This window comes from Macrobrachium rosenbergii, chromosome 11 (genome assembly GCF_040412425.1).
Source record: "Macrobrachium rosenbergii isolate ZJJX-2024 chromosome 11, ASM4041242v1, whole genome shotgun sequence".
NCBI classification, from domain to species: Eukaryota; Metazoa; Arthropoda; class Malacostraca; order Decapoda; family Palaemonidae; genus Macrobrachium; species Macrobrachium rosenbergii.
The window spans coordinates 15,801,355-15,819,376 of NC_089751.1; the positions used below are offsets into that span (position 1 = coordinate 15,801,355).

Genomic DNA, 18,022 nt, shown 5'->3' on the forward strand with positions numbered 1-18,022 from the left:
ATTAAGCCACATATATCGTTTTAACGAATTCACTACACCTTAGGAATAAGCTACAACCAAGGGGAATTATAACTGATAAGAACATAACAATATAGAATTTAGGCCAAAGGCCAAGCACTGAGACCTATGGGGTCATTCAGCGCTGAAACAAATTGACAGTAAATGTTTTGAAAGGTGTAACAGGAGAAAAACCCCACAGTTGCATTATGAGTCAAATGTTAGGAGAGGGTGGAAAGTAAGATGGATGAAAGAGAATATGAACGGAGGTACAGTAAAAAGGATGAAAGGGCTTGCAGCTAGGGGCCGAAGGGAAGCTGCAAAGAACCTTAAGTAATGCTAACAGTGCACCTCGAGAAGAGCACTGACTGCGCTACCCCCTACGGGATGTAACTGGCAAGTGCTTTGCAACCATTGTTTCTAAACCAGGCCATTGCTCGAATCCTGGCCGGCGGAGAAGCACTTACCAACTGTAATACCACTTGGATGTGAGTATTTTCTAAGGTATAGAGAATTCGATATTAATGTTTGTGGCTTAATATTTATATATATAATTGTATATAATATATATTACACTTATGCTGGTCAACGAGGTTACTAGTTCCATGCCTTTCTCTTACCTTGTTATTGCATTAAAATCATTTAAATGTGAGGTACCTAATTCACTGGTTTGTCACAGTTTTCTTGAATGAATAAATTGTTCTTTTATAAGTGTTGATGAATAAATAAGTCTTTAATTTCTTAATGTCGTTTCCCCACATTTTCCTTGAAACCTATTCAGTATTTTGGTACTGTGTAGGCAGCTGACTCTTGGTTCTATTTTAGACTATTATATTTCGCTTTGCCCCTTTGAGTTTATGCCTTCGACATTGTATTTAGGGATGTATTTTACATTTCTATTCTGTACTCATTATCGTAATGTATGCCAAAACATTTATTAAATTCTTGCATTAATACGTCGTCGGAAGACAATCATACATTTTAAGTGTCACTTCGTTAACCGAATCAGACAGCTCCTTCCTTAAAGTTTAAGTCAGTCACCAACTGTATTCCAGTTTTCTGACAATTATGTACAAGCAATTTTAACGCACCCACATTTATTTCCTGTAGGCGGCTACATCTCTTAAGCGACATATTCTGTTTTCACCACATTTAATATCAGATTTCACCACATTTAATACCTGATGTCTTTAAATAAGCGTCGATTAGTAATACAGTCCCTCAGTCTTTAAGTACATTTTCATGTTTATTGATTGTACGGTTTAATCAAGATTTATTGTTAAAAGTATTTTAACCCTTTTACAAATTCTCATATTCCTCCATTTAGCTAATTTATTTTCTGGTTCAACTATTTAATCGAGTTATATTTTGATTTCAATAAATTACCCATAACCAGAAAAAGAAGAGTATCACCTGCAAAAACTTCACACAGCTTACATTTAACTAACCCATGATAATTCGGTATTGTTACCCCTCTTCGAGTCTTTAGGCAGATTCACAGTGAATGCCTGTGACTACTTACTCGGGCAGAATACCTCAACCTTTTCAATGGTATCGCTTTCAGTGCCTATCCGTTTTTGTTCTATCAATCTCTAGTGCTACTGCCTCAAATCATCGGTCTAATGTATTGGTGTCATTTAGGCCTCTGACAAATAAGCACGTTATTAAAAAAATTCCCATGGGGTCTACACCACCATAGTACAGGGTCCCGAGCAGGCGAAGCCCTCCAGCCCTATAGTTCGAGTAACTCTAAGGTTAGGGAAGGAAGACCAACCTTCATCTTCCTTGATTTTTTCCATTTTCCTAAATTCATGAAAGAACGCGTCCTCGTTGACATCGCCAAGGCCTAAGATTCAGCTTCACTGCTATATAGCAGTTGCTTTAAGACAACTACAATTGAAGAAATTACCCATAGCTGAAAATACCTAAAGATTGTTGCAAGGGCAAATCACCATTGACAACCTTCCTATTCAGAGCAGACTGTTCCGAGTGTCTAAAGTCCCTTGATAAGATATGCAAGGTTTGGTTAAGTTTTATGTAACATTTCATCCGTGCCCAGGAAACTTTGTCGAGAATTTACCATTTATTGGTTTACTTTATGGATTCATCTAACCCATTTCGTTCCCAACACTTAGCTTTTAGTCTTACAGGCTTTATTAGACTAGATTTCATCGATCATTTATCGCCAGTTAGCAACAAATTTCCAGAGGAACTCCTAACCAGAAGTTACAATACTTATTTCACCTTCAATGGCCCCCCAAAAACTGCTTCGCTAAAACTCCAACAAAGTATCTTAAAAATAACAGACACTCATAAAATAGGCAATCTATGAACGGAGTGCTGTACCATACTTAAAAATTAAACTACCATACTTTAATTATAAATTTTCTGAAGTAATAAATTTTCTGAATTAATTATATTTGCTTTTTTTCAAGTGGTACCTTGGGCGAGCATTATTAAATTAACACAAGTGTTAATTGGTATATTTGCTACCGTATTTTAATAACTGCTTTGGCAAAGTCCTTACTTTTGGTAACTACCAGTAACATCTGTTCTTACAGCAACATTAACTCCGTATTAAGACACTTACCCAAGTATTTTAGTTATGCAAATTGGTTGTAACTATACCTTTCAACGTAATTTCTATTTTCAGTACTCTGCCCAAACACCAAACTTCTATTTCTTGTCAGTGGTATATATTTTCAAAGATTCTTAAAAAAAGCCTACTTCAGGCATTTAAAGTTTAGTATTTAACTAGTTCCTTGATGGTATTAAAGCAATGTGTCATATGGTTTGGAACAACGTTTAATTAGATAACTTATCAGTATTTTAATAACCTGATAGTTTTGAGAATTCTACCTAATGAAGGTCAACACCTTAAAATATTTATTTGAATTCAGAATTCATAAACTCGCCAGTTTGTAATTGCTATTGGTTGGTAACTGCTATTGGTCCGTAATTCCAATGGGTTCTGAATTTTTATTTGTAAAGGTAAGAACATACATGAAAATAATTTATTTAATACTTTATTTTAGTGTCAAAAACTATTTACACCTTTGAACAATCAATACAGGACATCCTAAAGCATAAGTGAAGTATATCAGTAATACCAGACCATTCTCCACCCATTTAAAATATTGTGGAGTAAAAGCAACGTTCACAGCAGTTGACATTTTGCACTGTTAACTATACTAGTCACCATCCTGCAGGCAAAAAAAAAATGCAGCAGCTTACAATTTTAAACAAAACTGCTTGTATAGTACTCAAAATATCTGTTAACTTAAAAATTAATTTAAGCATTTACAATATAACCAATTTCCTCATACAGAACCATTTATAGAGCCACAAAATTAGGCAAAACTAAGCTTTTTAAAAGTCTATAAAACAAATTTTAACTTTTAGGAATTGAAGATTCACAATATCAAACTTTCATATACAGAATCAATTATAAAGCCACTGACCAAAGCAAGGAAAAAATCAAAAGCAAGGGCTACCCAAGTACTAACTAGTCAAGTGACCGAAGTAACAGCAGCATAAAAGGTTGAGAGGCAAGAATTGCCAAGCAAGCATAACCGGGCCTCACTTTCTTACAGTTGTTAACGTCAACAATCCTGGAAACTTCTAAGTCAATAATCCTGAAAGAAAGCTCTAAGTTCATCGATACTTAGAGTTTTCAGTAAAAAATACATAACCCATGAACAAATAATTATGAACAAATAAGCGCTAACGTTAAAGTTTAAAGAAATGCTTTACAAAATTATATTAGTTAAATTTAACCCCAAAATGAAAAGTAAAGGTACAAAAGTAAAATTACTGCTAAAATCCGGAAATTAATATCTTAGTTGCTAAAACTTAAGTTACAGGGTCTTTACTAAACCGGCAAAATTTAAAATTAAATTTTAAAATTAAATTAATCAGTCAAGGTGCGTTAACGTTAATGTCCTCGAGCAATTTCCACCTGAAAGGAAAATATATTAGTTAAACGTCCCATGCACTGCCCATAGGTCATAAGACCTATGGAACAGGGCATGGGAGGAGCCTCCACCCCTACAGGGGAACTGCCCCTGTAGGGGTGGAGGTGAAATGGTTTAAACTTAAGTTTAAAACCATCACAGCAAGTACATAATACTAAAAATAAAAGCCAGTCACATCTCTACAAGATTCAAAGTAGACGATAAAAATTTGATATAAGAGGCTACAAGTCAAAAGTAAATAAAAATTTAGAGGCTACAAGAGTCAAAGTAGACATTTAAAAAATTTTAAAAGATGCAACAAGATTCAAAGTAAAGTCAAAACAATTTAGACGAGGCACATTCTAGTTTCAATAAATCAGGCATAACTACAAAAAATATTAGTAAACTGGTCAACTGCACAAAGCCCAAGTCTTACAAGAATTTATAACTTAAAAGTAAAAAATTTTCGAAGTAAATAATGCTACAAGGTAGTTTTTTACAGTACTGCCCTGCCCTATTTTTTACTGCCCTGCCCTATTAAAAAAACTGCCCTGCCCTACTATTAAAAAATAAAATGTAAAAGTTTACAGTACTGCCCTGCCCTACTATTAAAAAAAAAAAATAGCCCTAGCAGTATATGTTCTCCATGAGAGCAAGCAGTACGTTCGCGATACTAAAAAGTTACTGTGTACAAGATAGCGACATTTATGGTATTTATGGTCATACGGTTATAATTTTAGGAGTAAATACATGCTTAATTCAAAGTCTGAACAAATGCCTACTACACCAACCTATTACACGCCATTGCATTAAGAGACCAGACCAACGAAATATCGCGATTAAGTCAAGGCCCTAAGTTGCTAAATATATGGAAAACAAAATTGAAGCTTACTTTAGTATTACCAGGAAAAAGCGCAAAGTCTTGACCGACACCAACCTTCAAACATTCCAACTCGAATAGTAACTTCAACCGGATCCAAACGCAGATCGTAACTTTGACCGGAACAGAGTTACTTCCTACACCCCCAAAATACACGGACTCTCTACAAACCAGAGACTTCTCAAAAGAGCGAGAACACGATACGACAACTCGTTGTTTCTGAAGCAAACGCCAACTGATCAATCGCTGGGTAGCCGAGAAGCCAGCTGAAGGTGACGTCACCATCAAGGATCATGGAGTCACGTCTTTAAACTTGGGCGCTTTACGCGAACGTCTAAAACGTCCTTGTTTTTTGCTTAAGGGGAAACTTGAAAAGAACTGTTGATCCTTTGGCGCTGAATGTTTCATTCTTCGTTTTATGTCTTGGCCTCTTTGTATCATGTCGCAGAACTTTTATTAGTAAGTTACAAAATAAAATGGAAGTTCATCGGTGTACACAGTAAACTGTCACGCCTTAAAGAAAATTAAATACTTTATTTATTCTTACATTTTAAGGAGTAAATATTACCAAAGTAAGTTTTATTTCAGCTCTTTCTAGCAAATTTATCCTTCATATATATATATATATATATATATATATATATATATATATATATATATATATATATATTATTATATCATGAAGGGAAATGAAAACCACTTAACTACCCTGTATATATTTTATTCTGGGTATTTTGACCCCCAGAACTTTGACCCAGGCAATTTCATTCCGGGTATTTTAACTCTCGGTAAATTATGATCAGATCTTTTTAATACTCGGTAATTTGATACACAAAATAAACAAATAGCTTATCTAGGAAGCATACATATATTTTTTAAACAGCTTAGGCCAATTATCTTATTCAGGAAATGGCAGTTCCATAATCTGACTGTTTAGTAAGATGAAGGCTTAGTTTACTTTTTTTTTTATTCAAGTATATCAGTAACATTTGGCAGTCTCATCCAAGCTCCTGGCGGTATGAAGAACTTTCTTATGCCCATGTCTCGTGCCATTCAGAGCAAAGCTCGCCTAAATATATTAACGCCTATATACATTAACGGTAGAAAATAACTGCACTGTACTGAAGCGTGTTGTTGAACACCACAGTTCATATGACATGAACCCCAAAATTCGTGAGAACTTAACTGAGTTGAAGGCTACCGTGCTCTGAAGCCAGGAAACTTCTTGTTCACTCATTGCGGCAACTAGTACACCCTTATTTGAAGATGAAATAGTCGAGTTACCATCCTTTTCATGCTTAAATCGAAACGTACGGAAATGGCGTCAAATGAATGAAGTTGTTTCCCCACTTCCTGTGAGCAGAAGTGACTTTAAAATCCTCGGTGAATTTAAGGTTTTCGACAGTGGTGAAGCTTTTCTGCACTTCGATAGCAGTGAAAATGATTAGGACTAGGTGATTTGATGATTCCACCACACTTGGCTGGTGATGGAATTTTTAAGTGTGTACCTAAAATATACTTTCAGCTGTTTACTTTACATACTCAGATAGGGTACTTCAGTGTGCCAAAGGTTATTCGCCCTCCTCCTGGACAAGACGGAAGAAGCATACAGCCGACTTTTTACAAAACTCTTGGAATTACGCACCGATACCCTCAGGGATACTTAATGGATTTTGACAGTCATCAGCTGCAAATGTTAGGGCAACTGTCTAATTTAGGAAATGGATACTCCATAATCTGACTGTTTAGTAAGTGGAAGGCTCAGTTTACATAATTTTTCCCAATTCCTGGTATACTTGAATTAATAAAAATATGTAAACAGCCTTCAACTTACTAGACAGTCAGATTATGGAGTTTCCATTTCCTAAATTAGACAATTGCCCAAAGCTGTTTTAAAAAAAATATATGCTTACTAAATAATCTATTTGTTTATTTTGGGTGTCAAAATACCAGGTGTTAAAGAAACCGGATCTGAATTTACCGGGAGTCAAAATACCGAGAGTGAAATTACCGGAATCAAAAAACCGGCCACCATACATTTTGACTTCTCTGTGTTATAATGGTTTTGAGTGTGTGCAGCATAGTCCTTATCCAGTGTATAACAAGCAACTGTACTGGAATAATGATTTCCTAAAGTTGATTCAGAGTCATATTCGTGTTTTGAAGGAAATCCCATGAACGTTTTTGTCATATACCTCAGATTTTTTTATTATTGCATTATTCTTTACAAACGTCCTTTTTCAACTCGCTATTACATTTTTAAGCGTAACATCAAATCCATATTTTCTTTTGTTTAGATTTCAAAGCAACTTTTGAAAGCTTATCTTATGAAATGGTAGTGAAAGGTTATAACATGATGTATCGCTTATTCCTGTTATTAACGAAGTTTAAACGCTCTTGGTTATTTATACAAGCCTAATGATGCATATACGATAATGAAGTTTTTTTTTAGTTAAGTAAATAGAGCCAACACAAGACTAGTTGCAGATGGTCTCATGGTATCTGAGTCAAGAAGCGCTTCAAATGTTGGTTTTAGAGCCTTGGTAAATATAGATAGTCTTTCAAAAAAAATACTCTTATTTTCTGAGTGTTATGATAGTGTGGATTTGACAGTTAATAAGGGCTACAGCGTTGGATTCTTCGAATATCTCTGCTAAAGCATGAACTTATCAAATAAATCTGTGGATCCCATAGAATTCCTTTGGTTGAATGGGAGCAAAGAAGAAGCTTACTATAAGTAAGGAAGAAAGAATGAAGAAAGTGAGGAATGAGAAAAGCGGTGTCCCGTCCTTTTGAAAACAAATATTTTAGTTTTAATCAATGCCCATATACCGAAAGTTTTCCATTCTTTACGTCGGTAATTAAATAATTTTCCCCTTATTTCAATTTTACCGACGAACTGGTGAGTGCTAAAATAAATTGTCAAATACTAGGTGCTATAGCAACAATCAGCGCCATCAATATTTCACTGTAAACGAAAACAGGGAACGCGTTTGTCTCGCTTGTAAATGATCCTTGTCTGAAAATAGCGACCCTGTTGGTTACGTCAACAAGAACTGACTTCACTGAAAACAAACAGGTTACCCTTTCACATCACCTAAAGTTTTTGAGTTTTCACCTCGCTAATACTTTTCGGAGCTGATTATGTTAGAGAGGAAAATACTTCGTTGTGCAAACGTTTTATGTGTTTGAGCGGAGTTCTGATGTGGTGTAGGCGATTTCCACGGAGGCCCATACTGAGTTACGGTGGTAGAAATTCTATCGGCTTCAACTGACGCTAAGTTTGAATTTATCTTTATCTGTGGCCGTTTCACTTAAAAATTTCTAGCTTTGCTTTAGCCGACGTTTGATGTTGCAGTTTCAATTTTTCATACTGTATCACGTACTTAATTTGGTATGCAAAAGTTAGGAATAACTTCAAATTTCATTCCACACTTGTGATATTACTGGGTTGTCATTTTCACGTATCTACTTTCATGCCTTTCCCCCCTTTTTTTTTTAACTAGGCTAGCCAAAGCTAACCACCTTCCCCCATTCATTGCTTGTGTCAGCCTTGTTATTCGTGGATTATAATGAATGCTTGTCTTGGAATTTTTTTTTATTGCAAAATTGAGTACCTATTCTAGTAAAATTTTTGTTGTGTAACATAGTTATAGATTTGTTCAGTTAAAGTTTAATGGGTTAGGGGTCCTGTACTTATGTACTTAGACTGAATCTTTTTCAGGGATCTGGTTAATTCTGCAAGGTTTTCCCGAACCTGGTACTATGGATTTCTTCCGGTTTACAACTGGAAACATTTTAACGTTCTTAGGAGGTTAGCATTCCATCCTTTGAAAATATCTTTTAAGTGACTTTTGTGCAGAAAAATTGCTTTTAAGCTTTACACTATATAAAATTCTATAAAAAATTAAACTTATTGCTTGCTTGGTCATAATACAATTCTAACCACTTGAAACTTCTTCCAGATGCAAGTGAAGCCGAACTTTGAAGTCAATCTAACATACCAAGCTTACTCTTGAGTAATGGAACACAAATCTTGAAACCAGGTGATTCTGGATATATATAAGTGGACGAAGTGAGATAAGTTTTTGAACTAACAACTAAACCAACATTTTTTTTTACCTCCACCCCTACAGGGGCGGTGCCCCAGTAGGGGTGGAGGCCCCTCTCATACACTGTTCCATAGGTTTCATAACCTATGGGCAGGTGTGCGAGGGGAAATTTTTTTTTTCAGGTGGCGAGTGGACTTGTCTAGCTATTTTTAGAAGTTAACAGAACATTCCTCAATGTGTTACATCTTAAAATTTGAAGTAACCTAACTGCTCATTCTTAAAACTTCATTTTTTTTCGGACTTTGAGATTGATAATCGGACTTCATCTGCTTGGCTATAGTCTTGTTCCGAATTTCAGCAATAGTAGAGTTAGGGTTATAAGTTAACTTGAGCATATGTATGTTCTGAACAATTTAGTATTTCAATTTAGTTATATTTTTAATTCTTATTTAATCCCTGAGTTCAATAGTAATTTGATTTCAGTCTTGACTCTGTACTGTAAGGACGTTAACTTGTTTTAAAAACATTCAACGTATATTATTGCTGATTTATAACTTTATTACAAATTTATACTTTCAATTTGTTTAAAAAGCTAAAGTAAATTATAGCTATCCAGCTTTTTTTTATACCTTCCATTATTCATAGTTCAAATTTTAAAATTTTGTTCTAGATTAGATATCTTTAATAAGATAAATGCCGTATTACTAGGAACAGTGTACAATTTACACAATATATAAACCACTACTAATTAAAACTGAACTGATCTGCTTCAGATAATGTCAGTAGCTTAAATCTTAAGCAACGTGATACTAGATTTTCTCAAGGCCGTAACTTAGCCGTCCAGGCTAAATGACCTTTGTTTAGATAGTACTTGTTTGCCAGTTTTCTGGAAACTAATCGGGGGATTTGTGAGTTTGTTTTAAGCTAAATTCATCCTAGTTAACACTGAATGTTGTTCAACTTTATTGTAATGCTCTTGCTTAGTTTCTTCTGTCGCATTTTCTTTATTTACAGGCTAGGTTTACTTGAACGGCCATCAGACAAGGCATGCGGAGTAATCGCGTTTGTCGATCGTGTTTGTCGAGAAATGGTTCCTTTGTTGATTTTACCACGTAATAGTTTCTGAACCGGTGTGAGAATGAAGCCTGGCATTACTGATAGGTCTTGTTTATGCTGTGACGTTTCATTGTATGGTTTACATGTGTAATAATTTGACTCTCTTGAAATAAACTTTTAAATGCATATGTAAATATGTACTTTCGTGTCCCTTAAGTAATTTCGAGCGAGAATTAAATATTAAACTGTTACTGCTTATTTTGAACCCAAAAATGTCTACAGTATGTACCAGTTGGTAATATCTTGAAAATTTTGTACTTTAATACCTGGAACTACAGTTTAATCTAGCAGCTCTTTATAATGAGATTATTTTTAAAAGTTTAATATGAGCGATATGTTTAATAGCATTTAAGTGGTCACCACCGAATATTTTCTGTAGTATTAAATACAAATTTCTCTAATGGAATCAAAGTGGAACAGTTTTCTTATTAGAAATTAGTAAATGGTTGGGCTTTTATTTGAAATCGTTTTATTTATAGCTGTTAAAGCCGATGGTTTACATGAAACCTCAAGGGAGAGATCAGTTGCTTATAACTTAATATTTTGTTAATTGAAGTTAACATGACTGCATAGTTACCTACAGCCATCGCACAAAGTGTATAGTCTTTTTTTTTTTTTTTTTTTTACACATTAAAACATACTAAACATAGAGGCTTGAGTGGCTTTAGAGTAGCAGTAACGAAAGTTCAAAAAACAAATTGGTGATGTCTGGCTTGTTGGCATGGTTTTTAAAGGAATTACGAACAAAAGGGTAGTTTAATAATGGTGAAATTTCTAGTTAAATGCAACTTTTCCAGTCACTGTTGACGAACACAATTGTTGACTAGATTATCAGGACCAGGACCCTAAGATTTAAAATTTCCTCCGTCGACCTGTGTTCATGAGACGACTTCTCCCTGTTGACATTTTAATTTGAGAGCCATTACCTCATCAACCATTTAATAACATCTAATTCACAACATTCTCCTACCTTTTTTATTTAAAGACTTCATTTTCTCAAGAAATATTTCCGAGGTTATCATCTTTAACCTATATCCTTGTATTCCTTTCCCCTAATATTTCTTTTCCAGGAGGTTGACACATCTAATTCACAACGTTCTCCTACCTTTTTTATTTAAAGACTTAATTTTCTCAAGAAATATTTCAGAGGTTTCCATCTTTAACCTATATCCTTGTATTCCTTTCCCCTAATATTGCTTTTCCAGGAGGTTGACACAATCTTGATGTTCAACCCGTCATCCTCAAACATTTATTCTACTTCGGATACGTTTTCTAAAACTATGAAAATAATTAAATTGCAAAATCCTGTCTATGGTCATCTTAAAGATTTATCGTATTAAACCTTGAAACTCAACTTGCGTTTGTTGCTTTTAACGTCGCTGTCACTGTAACATTGATAATCTGGTATTCACTGTCAATACCCGCTCTTCTATAGCTCGTAATATTCTAAAGTGTTCTTGCTCTCTTAAAAGTTACGTGATCTATGGTGTGTGTGTGTAGGGGTGGGGGCGGGGCCGGCTTGCTCGGGAGATTTTAGTGTCTTGTGTTCCTTGAAGCAACAGAAATTCCAGGGTAACAATTAATGGTTTTTACAGTGTATTACTGTAAGACTTGGTGCGTATTTCAAGTTAAAGGGAAACGTGAATTGCGCCATGGAGACTCGTTGAAAAGAGAGAGAGAGAGAGAGAGAGAGAGAGAGAGAGAGAGGGAGAGAGAGAGAGAGAGAGAGAGGATGTAGGGTAGATGTTTGAGCGTGTGAAATAATATCAGAATTCCTTATACTACTACTATTACCACTACCAACATCTGAGTCTTCATTCATTAAGTATATGAGCAGGGTGTCTAGGAAAGTACGTCAATGAGTGGGAGGGCCTTCAGTAATGACGTTTTACTAGCTAGCCTCTGTCTACAAGCCTGATGGATTCAGCAAAGTTTCCCTTTAAATTTCTTTGATTTACTCTGATAAGTGCCTTAATTATCCACATTAGACAGCACTGCATATTTTTGCCAATTAGGCTGTGGCTTCAAATAGCTATCTCCAAAATACGATCCTTATCCGATGCTTTGGTGAGACTTTATCGACGAAAATCAATTAGACACGGCCTAGAAACGCACAGTAGTTTTCAACAATTATTTTTTAAAGGATTCTTATCGCTACATTTTTTGGTCACCAAGAACTTTTGGTGATATTCATTACTTAAGATGATTTAAAATCAATGGATGACAGTTATCCTTAGACTGCCGTACCCCAAAGTGGGGGTTTTGTAAGTTCTGCACCTACGGTACTTGGATTATATATACTCCGCAGTTTAACTAGTTTATACTAGCCAAGAGGAGCTTCAGGTCTTTATGGTGTAGGGATAGAGAAGAGAACAAATAAGGGCTGCGACGGTTGAGTGCACTACGGCCAGGTTTACCTTATACTGGAAATAGAATTTTCTCATGTAGGCCGTGCCCCTTCACTTGGGTAAGGCTGGCACGCATACAAAAGTGTAATCTGCAAGTGATTCTCATGGCTGTCGTGGAGACCTGACTTGAGTCCAGGGTTGAAGTGAATTTACGACCCCGTGGTCTCATTAAATCCATAATATTCATAATTACCAATTACCAAATTATGAAAATATTAAAATCAAGATATAAAAAAATTTAAATAATAGTAATTAGTAATAATAAAGTTTTCAAGTCCTCAATTTTTTTGGAGAGATTTTTCTTAATCACACTTCAGACTGATGTTATAAGCGAATTGAAGGTTTGCTTGATGTTCCCATAACAGCATTTCTTTAAAAACTGGATGTACTGTATGTGGGCAGGTTTCTGCCAGCAACGACTTTTCCCTGGGCAGTTCTTAAACTGTAGAACAGGGGTGTGCAACCTATTTTCCCAAAGGGCCACGAGTCACGACTCTGTTGGTATGGAGGGCCACCTAACCTTACTATTTCATGTTATTTACTACGATCGAAGACATATTATGTGAGATTATACTGATAAAGATAGATGATTAGTTTGTTACTGATTTTATTTAAATTAGGATCACAAAAATAAGAATTGTTCAAAACAAAAGTATTTTCCTTACTATAGATGAGCAAATGAAAGGCTACCGTACCTTATTATTATAATGTACAACCATAAATAATTACTTATTATTGGTTAACTGGGATCATTAACATAAGAGTTATCCGGGTTTCTGAAATCTTGCGTTTTTTACTTGTAGAAGCCATTATTAGTACAATAAAATCTTTCCTGCTGAGGGCCGCACTATAGCTTATTTATTTTTAGGAGAAAGGGCCCCAATGAAAGCCTTTGAGGGCCGCAGGTTGCACAGGGCTGCGTAGAATGACGGATTTAAAGTTATTAAACCATTGTAAAATTGAGTGTCTTTGAATGTTACTACAAATGCCACTCCCCCCTCCATTCTCTCTCTCTCTCTCTCTCTCTCTCTCTCTCTCTCTCTCAGCTGCTGTACTGTACTGTAACAGCAATATTTCAGGTAACACATTAGGTAGTTTTGGGTTATGTTAGGTAGGGACACAGTAGCTATGTGCGTTAAAGGCTTGGAAACAACAACAAAATATTGTAATCTTAAGCAGTCTAATAGCTTAATTTAAGGATGGTACAGAGATGAGGCCATCAGTCATAAAGAGACAGAGAGAGAGAGAGAGAGAGAGAGAGAGAGAGAGGGAGAGGGATGCAAACCAAGCCCTGCCAATCTAACCAATAAGGCTGAATAACTGGAAAATAACTGCTTGCAACTTGTATGCTTGCACACATCTGTGTGCATACATGAGTGAGTGAGTGTGAGAGACTGCAAGCGTGGCCAAAGATTTATGAAAAATCGAAGAACTTTGGGTCACTGATTCTTAAACTGACATTATAACGATCATTATTTGAAATAGATCTAATTCGTTTTATAAGTGAATTAACGGCATATACAATTAATTGTTAATGAAAGTACCTAAGGGTGCTGCATTACTTTTCTCAAATGGTTTAGCACTAAAACAATGTTATGAGTGCGCAGCTAAATGCTATAAAAATGTATAAATTTACATAAATTTAATTGAGAGAGAGAGAGAGAGAGAGAGAGAGAGAGAGAGAGAGAGAGAGAGAGAGAGAGAGAGAGAGAGAGAGAGAGAGAGATTTAAAATCCCTGCATAAGTACGAAAGCGAAAAAGCTCGAGCATTGTTTTTTGTAGACGGAGAGAGTTTATGTCTTGTCGTTTTTGTTACTGATGTACAGTATGCAGAACTCGTATAGGTCTAACAGTTTCTGAGTCATTTCGTATAAAACCGTAAATTTAGATGACCTTGGTTATTGCGACGTCGGTTTGTGTTATGATTTAATCATGGCTTCTATGCTTTTAAAGTTTTTAGGTGAGAGGATACTTTTAAAAAGTATATATATCATTTCTCATGACTTCATCCCTCAAGGCAGAGGCCAAGCGCACAGACACTAACAAGTGCTAGCAGTGACACCTAATTACACCAGCACTTTCTCTGGTATTTAGTTAGTATTTTCTAACCTTATCTGTATTGTAATTCCTTCGTATTTAAACATTTTTAGTTTTATATCTTTAATTTCGTTTTTTGCAATTATCTTAATTTTTAATTATTATTTTGTTTGCTAGAAATTGTTCCAATTTTATTTCGACGCTAATGTGAAGTTAATGCGGCTTAATTATCAAGCATTTCATCTCAACTGAACATTTAAACCTAGAGGAACTTTGTTCTGTTATCTCGGGGTGAGAGAGAGAGAGAGAGAGAGAGAGAGAGAGAGAGAGAGAGAGAGAGAGAGAGAGAGAGAGAGAGAAAGTAAACACTAACGGGAAAACAAGTTATATTGTATATCTCCCCGTACACAGTTCACAGGCTCTGGCGCTGATGAAGGCCACAATAAATAAATTGCTTGTGAGCAGGCATAGGAAATCTTGCTACGAGTACATTATGGCTGTAGCACCGGAGAGATTTTTCCGTCGCACGGTGTATTCGTCATAACAGCAAACAAATGTAAAAAGCTGCCCAAGCTGAACCGTTCTCTTCAATCCAATAAACTGATTATAACAACCGGACAGATAAGTGACCCTTGTTCCAGACGTTCCTTTGTGGTTATCGACTAACTGAGCAGTTGATGGCTACGTGATTTATAGCATCTACTTGCTTACGTGGCTAAAATTCGCTCTCGTTATTGACTTTAAAAGGAATTTCGACTTGTAATTCATATGCATACTTGGCAAAATAGCATTACCTTGCTCCCAACTGAAAAGTTTGTTAGCTACTGTAGTGTACATGAATTTATTCATAGACTTTGATCATTTAAGAACTTGCTGATGAAATGTAAAAAAAAAAAAAAAAAACCCACGAAATAAGATTTGCAAGAATAATTATACAGTTATTTTTCGCTGCTAGAAACTTGACAAAGGAAATTCTAATAGTAAACATCTTCTCTGGTCGGACCCCATCTCAACCATTTTTTCCATCGCTGTTTCAAAGATTACGTTGTTTATCTCGCTGAAAATTTGGCGAATATAGAAATTTAGCTGATTACATAATAGCAGACCTCTTAATATATGAACTGTATTCTCTCATATGTTTAGTGTACTTTGGCTGCTCTTCGAATGGAAGTCGATTTTAAAGATTCTGGTGAATGAATCTTTGGTTAACTGTATTGGTTTTCGTCAGTTACTAGCTTAGGATTAGCTGGTCATTAGTAATTCTGTTGGTCCCTTTTTATCAATTAATCAGTCGTTTATATTTTCTGAGTTGCCAGCAACGACGTTGCTGCATCACTTTTCATTTTAAATAGATATTCCTTTTTGAAAACGACAATTTTGATGGGTGAGGATGAGACTTGTCAGATTTCATATGGACGTCTCCACTGCAACATCAGCTTGTCGGCCTCTGTTGGTAATAACACTGACACTCCCTTCCATTTGGAACCGGCAGTCTCTGGTCTTCTTGTAGTAAAGCCCCTGCCGTCCTTGTGCTACATATAGACTCTCAGGCTAATCAACAAGTTTCTTCTAGGCAATCCTCAGCTCCATAATGTAATGGTAGGTGTTATGCACTTCATCCTAACAGTCTCTGGTCCATAATTCCATGACAATCTGTCTTCTCATAGTCCTTCCGTACTGTAGCTCAAATGGGGAAAATCTGGTGCTTCATTGCAGTATCTTTAGGTAAGCAAACAAGGTCGCTGGTAAATACCAGTCCAAATCCTTCAGTTTCTCCTAGCACATTGCTTCAACATAAATTTCAGTACGCTGTTGATCCTTTTGCACAATCTGTTGCATTTTAAGTTATATCGAGTTGTAAATAACTATTTGGTACTCACCAGATGGCTCACTTCCCTCATTATCTAAGAGGAAAACTTGGTTCATCGGTCACAGGGCATTTCCTTCGGAAATTTTACCTTTCAGAAAATTTCAAGTGTGCATCTTCTTCATATTTTTAATCTCTTTAGTTTACTGTCCAACCACTCCACCGTGTTCTTCTCGCGGTCTTAAGCGGTGACTGGCTCAATGTGCCTAGTGCTTGGCTTGAGAGCCTAAAATACAATAAATTAATAAAAGCATTTCAAATAATGTAAAAGTAAATTAGTCGCAATAGAAAAAAGGCGATAACACGAGGCTTCTGTGTTCAGTATGATTCAAACACTATTTGTATAGAGCTAAATTAACATCGTTGAAAGATGCAATCAATTCCCATTCTTTACCGTTTAAGTATCTTTAAAAGAAATATATATATATATATATATATATATATATATATATATATATATATATATATATATATATATATATATATTTATATATATTATATATACTGATATATATATATATATATATATATATATATATATATGTATGTATATATATATATATATATATATATATATATATATATATATTTATATAGGTATGTGTATATATACTGATATATATATATATAATGATATATATATAATATATATATATATATATATATATATATATATATATATATATATATATTTATATATATATATATATATTGATATATATTAATGTATATATATATATATATATATATATATATATATATATATTTCTTTATTTAGCTGCCTTAAACTGGCCTCGGACCAAAGCATGGAGACCAGAAGGCACGAGACCAAGGCCAAAAAACCGAATCACCGTGTTCCGGAGATTAGGACCTGGGCCAATGTCAGGGACAACCATCATTGTTTTATATATATATATATATATATATATATATATATATATATATATATATATATATATATATATATATATATATATACACAGTATATATATATACAATAGTTGACCAACCCGGCCCTGCCTAGAAGAACTTTGAAGAACTCAGAAGAATTTTCCTTCATCCCCTTTGCATTGTTTTGTCGTGCAAAGTATGTGTACTATCACTGAAAATACTTTTCTTTCCTTTGATTAATAATTCTGTCTTGATTTCATTACTTTAAATAAACCTGATATATACGTGTATACATATATCCTGGCACTTATCTGATTAAAATGGTGAAAGGAGAGAGAGAGAGAGAGAGAGAGAGAGAGAGAGAGAGAGAGAGAGAGAGAGAGAGAGAGAGAGAAAATGATTGACTTGCAGTGGCAAACATTATCTGGTTTTTTCTATCATGACTTGGTGTTGAACCTCATCCATAAAGGGAATTTATAAATGAGAGATAGGGAGAGAGAGAGAGAGAGAGAGAGAGAGAGAGAGAGAGAGAGAGAGAGAGAGAGAGAGAGATTGCAAGAATGAATTTACTTGCAACAGTTAAAAGCTTCATAGATAAATTCCACTTCAGATTGTTTGAGTGATTCCTTGAGAGAGAGAGAGAGAGAGAGAGAGAGAGAGAGAGAGAGAGAGAGAGAGAGAGAGGAACTTTTGGTAGGTGGTCATTCGAGAGTGAGCAATGTATGCCTTGGTTCTTGTGTTACGAATTTTGGGCAAGTAGGTTCTACAAGGATTTCCAGGGTAGAGTTTGCCACCCACTGTCAATATAAACCATCATTCTT

At 35.1% G+C, this 18,022-nt stretch overlaps 1 long non-coding RNA gene across 1 annotated transcript; it reads right to left on the reverse strand.

Annotated features, from left to right (window-relative positions):
• Positions 1–3,006: 3,006 nt before the first annotated feature.
• Positions 3,007–5,069, reverse strand: LOC136843565 (uncharacterized). Its single transcript, XR_010854584.1, has 2 exons — positions 4,888–5,069; positions 3,007–3,200 (listed from the first exon to the last, which is right to left on the reverse strand). It is a non-coding gene; the product is annotated as an uncharacterized lncRNA (long non-coding RNA).
• Between the last annotated feature and the right edge of the window lie 12,953 nt (positions 5,070–18,022).